The sequence below is a fragment of the Trichomycterus rosablanca genome, chromosome 9 (assembly GCF_030014385.1).
Source record: "Trichomycterus rosablanca isolate fTriRos1 chromosome 9, fTriRos1.hap1, whole genome shotgun sequence".
NCBI lineage: Eukaryota > Metazoa > Chordata > Actinopteri > Siluriformes > Trichomycteridae > Trichomycterus > Trichomycterus rosablanca.
The window spans coordinates 16,187,181-16,194,124 of record NC_085996.1 but is presented as its reverse complement, the minus strand read 5'-3'; positions in this window follow the sequence as shown (position 1 = coordinate 16,194,124).

The following is a 6,944-nucleotide window of genomic DNA, read 5'->3' as shown; positions in this document are numbered from 1 at the left end:
GAAAAATAATATTTTTAAAATTGAGTTTCTCTTTTAAATAATTTAAATATCTTTATTTATTAATGTCTGCAAAACTTCTGTCAACTATGTTACTAACAGAACTCCACTCAGCAACTCAAAAATGGTTTGTTCTAAAACTATGTGACCAGCATTACATGATATATTTTTTCTCTGTGGTGGGTATATTGAACAAACTGTGTTGAATGTCCTCTTATTTTTTAAAATATTTTATCTATAATAGAACATTGTCAATGAGTATATTAATTGACTGTCAACTATGTTACATACATTGTCATGGTTACAATTTTTTAAAATTATTTTTATTCAAATGTATGTTCAAATTAAACGTTATTCTGTTCAAGAAATGACATGTGGTCAGCCAGGCAAGGTCTACCACTGAAGTTATGGGTCAAAATAGGGAAATTGTCAACTATGTTACCTGTCAACTAAGTTACCTAGTAGTCTACATCTACTGTCCCTTTTAAATAAAAATTAAAAAAAATAATGTTTAAGCTTTGCAACTAGTGGATATGTTACACTAAAGGAATATATTAACTTGAACCACTGATTGTTTTATTGAGAGAGAACATTGTTTTTGTACTTTTTTTGGTGATGTGAAATGTACCCCAAATTATAGAATGACCCTCGTAACAATAACAGAACCCTTTTTCGCTGTATATACAGTGGTGTTAAAAAAAAATAGCAGTCCAACATCATTAACCTGATAAATCACTGTTTTTAGTCGAAGTGATATTTCTACGTATATTTCTACATTTCCTTCTGAAATACATTGTTCTGATGAACAGCATACTTTGATTAAAAAGTTGATTGTAGAGGGAAAAACATACAGAGAAGTGCAGCAAATTATACTGGTGCTGGTCATAAAATTAGAATATCATGAAAAAGTTGATTTATTTCAGTAATTCCATTCAAAAAGTGAAACTTGTATATTATATTCATTCATTACACACAGACTGATATATTTCAAATGTTTATTTCTTTTAATGTTGATGATTATAACTGACAACTAATGAAAACCCAAATTCAGTATAATTAGAATATTGTGACAAGGTACAATATTGAAGACACCTGGTGCCACACTCTAATCAGCTAATTAACTCAAAACACCTGCAAAGGCCTTTAAATGGTCTCTCAGTCTAGTTCTGTAGGCTACACAATCATGGGTAAGACTGCTGACTTGACAGTTGCCCAAAAGACGAATATTGACACCTTGCACAAGGAGGGCAAGACACAAAAGGTCATTGCTAAAGAGGCTGGCTGTTCACAGAGCTCTGTGTCCAAGCACATTAATAGAGAGGCGAAGGGAAGGAAAAGATGTGGTAGAAAAAAGTGTACAAGCAATAGGGATAACTGCACCCTGGAGAGGATTGTGAAACAAAACCCATTCAAAAATGTGGGGGAGATTCACAAAGAGTGGACTGCAGCTGGAGTCAGTGCTTCAAGAACCACCACGCACAGACGTATGTAAGACATGGGTTTTAGCTGTCGCATTCCTTGTGTCAAGCCATTCTTGAACAAGAGACAGCGTCAGAAGCGTCTCGCCTGGGCTAAAGACAAAAAGGGCTGCTGAGTGGTCCAAAGTTATGTTCTCTGATGAAAGTAAATTTTGCATTACCTTTGGTAATCAAGGTCCCAGAGTCTGGAGGAAGAGAGGAGAGGCACAGAATCCATTGCTTGAGGTCCAGTGTAAAATTTCCACAGTCAGTGATGGTTTGGAGTGCCATGTCATCTGCTGGTGTCGGTCCACTGTGTTTTCTGAGGTCCAAGGTCAACGCAGCCGTCTACCAGGAAGTTTTAGAGCACTTCATGCTTCCTGCTGCTGACCAACTTTATGGAGATGCAGATTTCATTTTCCAACAGGACTTGGCACCTGCACACAGTGCCAAAGCTACCAGTACCTGGTTTAAGGACCATGGTATCCCTGTTCTTAATTGGCCAGCAAACTCGCCTGACCTTAACCCCATAGAAAATCTATTAATCAATCTACGCCAGACCCAACAATTCAGAAGAGCTGAAGGCCACTATCAGAGCAACCTGGGCTCTCATAACACCTGAGCAGTGCCACAGACTGATGGACTCCATGCCACGCCGCATTGCTGCAGTAATCCAGGCAAAAGGAGCCCCAACTAAGTATTGAGTGCTGTACATGCTCATACTTTTCATGTTCATACTTTTCAGTTGGCCACCATTTCTAAAAATCCTTTTTTTGTATTGGTCTTGAGTAATATTCTAATTTTCTGAGATACTGAATTTGGGGTTTTCATTAGTTGTCAGTTATAATCATCAACATTAAAAGAAATAAACATTTGAAATATATCAGTCTGTGTGTAATGAATGAATATAATATACAAGTTTCACTTTTTGAATGGAATTACTGAAATAAATCAACTTTTTCATGATATTCTAATTTTATGACCAGCACCAGTAGGCTGCTTAGCTAAAATGATCTCAAATGCCTTGAAGTGACAACCAAAACCTGAAAGACACGGAAGGAAGCATGGAACTACTGTTTGAATGGATCGAAGAATAGCCAAAATGACAAAGGCTAAGCCAATGATCACCTCCAGATTGATCAAGGAACATCTGAAGTTACCAGTGAGTGCAGAAGATGATTAAGTGAAGCCAATTTACCAGCAAGAACTCCTTGCAAAGTCCTGTTGTTAAGAAAAAGACATGTCCTGAATGGGTTCAAATTTGCCAAGGAACACATTGACTGGCCTAAAGAGAAGGGCTCAACTTTTTGTGGACTGATGAAAGCAAAATTTTTCTTTTTAGTTCTAGCGGCCGTAGACAGTGTCAGACGACCTCTGAGCACTGAATTCAAGCCAACGTACACTGTGAAGACAGTAAAGCATGGTGGTACAAATTTATGATATGGGGATGTTTTTCATACCATGGTGTTACACCTGCTTATGGCATACGAGGGATCATGGATCAGTTTGAATATATCAAAATACTTGGAGATCATGTTGCCCTATGTCGAAGAAGAAATGTACTTAAAATGGGTGTTTCAACATGACAATGACCCAAAACATCTTGGTTACAGACAAACAAGATTGAGGTAATAGAGTGGCCAGCCCAATCCCCTGACTTCAATCCCATAGAGAACTTGTGGACTGACATCTGAAGCGTGTTTTTTTGAGGCAAATGCAGAAGAACTGTGGAATGTAGTCTAATCATCCTGGACTGGAATACCTGTTCAGAGGTGCCAGAAGTTGGTCGACTCCATGCAACAGATCTCGGAAACAATTGTTATGCCACTAAATATTACTTCAGTAATTTAAAGTCAAGTGAAACCTCAAACATTGTTTTTAGTTTATACATAATTTTTGTAAGTTTTTAAAGAAAAATGCTGGCACTGCTATTTTTTTGAACAGCCTAATATTAATTTTTCTTAACTTTCTGTAAAGGATTAACACAAACTGGCTAAATTGTGTTAATGTTTTGATTTAGAATTTAAAGTGTAGTATTTTCAGTGCATTTGCATTTATGGAAATAAAAGTTATGATGATGATTTTGCACTTTATTCACTTTTTTAAAATCACTGCTATTTTTTTGAACACTACTGTAGAACTGTTTTTATTCACAGCACCTTGGCCAACAACCTAAAAAACCATTTCATGATTCAAAAAACCCTTTAAGCATGCAAGTCTTGACTAAAGGACCATTTTTCTTAAGTGTACAAATCAGTGGTGGACCATAATCAAGTACAGTATCGTAAAATTTAAATATCTGTACTTTATTTGGCACTAGTAAGTAAACACAGACAAAAAACTAAGTACACAAAAAACTAAGGCAAGATTGTTATTTGGTAATTTTATTAAACCTTAACTTAAACACCAGTACAAAAATGTTTTTACTGACTAACTTAACTGTATTTCATTTAAATATACTGTATACACATTTAGGATTCTGAGGACATTAATTGTTGCAGTGTTCCAAGTAAAATTTTTGCCCCTACTTGCTTGATATGAGACTGTTGCAAAACAGTCTGTTATTAAGGTCTGATTCTCGTCTTCGTTATATGCTACACATTTTCAATAGGAGATGGATCTGGACTGCAGACAGGCCACTCATGCACACGCTCTATTTGTCTATAAGCCATGCTGCTGTAGCACATGCAGAATGAGGCTTGCATTGTTTTGCTGAAATAACCATGGACTTTTTGGGAAATAACATCACCTTGATGGCAGCATACAGTGGTGTTCAAAAAATTAGCAGTCCAACACCATTAACCTGATAAATCAGTTTTTAGTAGAAATGCTATTTCTACATAGCAAAAAATTTACTTGAAAGTGTAGTAGAGTAATGAAAACAAAACAAACCCAACAAATAGGACATGCATGCCGCTCATTCTGAGTAATCGAAGCATTGATTGAAAGGGGGTTGTTCAAAATAATAGCAGTGACGAGTTCAATTGGTGAAATCATTCATTCTGCAGAAGAACGTGTGTCAATTTTGGCCCTTATTTAAGGTAGGAGGGTGACAAATGTTGCACAGGTTGGTCATAGCACATTTCCTTTTAAAATACTGGGTGAAATGAGTTGTTCTGATGGACAGCGTACTTTGATTAAAAAGTTGATTGTAGAGGGAAAAAACATACAGAGAAGTGCAGCAAATTATTGGCTGCTCAGCTAAAATGATCTCAAATGCCTTGAAGTGACAACCAAAACCTGAAAGATGCGGCGGGAAGCATGGAACTACTGTTCGAATGGATCGAAGAATAGCCAAAATGGCAAATACTCAGCCAAATCACCTCCAGATTGATCAAGGAACATCTAAAGTTACCAGTGAGTACAGAAGATGATTAAGTGAAGCCAATTTACCAGCAAGAACTCCTTGCAAAGTCCCGTTGTTAAGAAAAAGACGTGTCCTGAATGGGTTCAAATTTGCCACGGAACACTGACTTGTCCAAAGAGAAATGGCTCAACATTTTGTGGACTGGTGAAAGCAAAATTGTTCTTTTTGGGTCTAGTGGCCGTAAACAGTATGTCGGACAACCCCCTGAGCACTGAATTCAAGCCAAAGTACACTGTGAAGACAGTAAAGTACGGTGGTACAAAATTATGATATGGGGATGTTTCTCATACCATGGTGTTACGCCTATTTATGGCATACGAGGGATCATGGATCAGTTTAAATATATCAGAATACTTGAGGAGATCATGTTGCCCTATGTCAAAGAAGAAATGTCCTTAAAATGGGTGTTTCAACATGACAGTGACCCAAAACATCTTGGTTACAGACAAACAAGATTGAGGTAATAGAGTGGCCAGCCCAATCCCCTGACTTCAATCCCATAGAGAACTTGTGAGCTGACATAGGAAGTGCGTTTTTTTTTTTAGGCAAAACCCAAAATTGCAGAAGAACTGTGAAATGTAGTCTAATCATCCTGGACTGGAATACCTGTCCAGAGGTGCCAGAAGTTGGTAGACTCCATGCAACACAGATCTCGGAAACAATAGTTATGCAACTACATATTCGTTCAGTAATTTAAAGTAAAGTGAAACCTGAAACTTTTTTTATTAGTTTATAGATCATTTTTTTGAGTTTTTAAAGAAAAACGCTGGCACTGCTATTTTTGAACAGCCTAATATTCATTTTTATTAATTTTCTGTAAAGGATTAACACAAACTGGCTAAATTAAAAATTTCAGAATATGCCCAATATAAACAAATCTGACAACAAAACCCACTCTTGCAATAAACACACACAAGTGCAAATTTAACTGTTGGGATTATTTATTATTATTTAAGTCTAATTTATTATTAGACTTTTTTTTTGTTTAAAATTTGAATGTTAAGTATTAATAGATGTGAATAGGTCTTACAGGGCAACACATTCATTTACCTACACCCAGGGTCAGTTGGGGCAGCCAGTTTACCATGTGGACATTTGCTGAACATATAAAAGTCCTTACTGGGAGTGGCTGAAAACAAGGATAGTTTGTTTTTGCTTTATCATGTTTTACACTTTGGTTACATTTATGACAAACGGTAGTTACTCGATACACAAAATTCATCAGTTCACAAGTTTTAACATCAAACACAGTCATGGACAATTTTGTATCTCCAATTCAACTCACTTGCATGTCTTTGGACTGTGGGAGGAAACCGGAGCTCACGGAGGAAACTCGCACAGACACGGGGAGAACATGCAAACTCCAAACAGAAAGGACCTGGACCGTCCCACCTGGAAACAAGGATAGAACCAATGATCTCTGCTGCTCTGGTAAAATGCAGTTTCTGACTGAAGAGAGTTTGTCATGTTAGTCTACACTATATTGACAAAAGTATTGGAACACAACTATATGTCAGCAAACAAATCTATGAATGTCACATCCATTGTTTCCTACTATAAAATGTGTGAATGTCTGATTTACAGAATTTTGTTATGAACAGCAAATACTGTATGGCCAAAAGTATGTGGACACCTGACCATAAGCATGTTATAATTTTTTTTTTTAAACATGGGCATTAAACATTGTTACCCCAATCCACCCCCTCTCTGTGACATTCATTCTTCTGGGTAGGCCACAAAACTTGAGTGTTTCTGTGTGTAAAATAGTGCCCACACAGAAAGTCAAGAAGGCCTGCAAGATTTGCAATTACTGTTCCAAGTCACCTAAAAGGTCAGAGTCCTGTGCAGGTCATTGAAGTTGTCCAATTATGCTGTTAGAAACCAAAAGAGCTTCGCTCGATGTACTTCATAAAAGGTGCATTGATACAAAAATTTGAGCACAGAGAAATCATCAGTTAACATAACTCAGAATACAAAAGGGTTATGTGATTGTAAAGAGCTTGGTAACATCACAAAAGGTAATGTGTGGACAGATTTATCACACATAATAAAGCATAAGCCGCCCAGCCCATGGTCCACAGCCCAAATACCATTGACTTAAGACTAGTTCTGAAGACTGAATT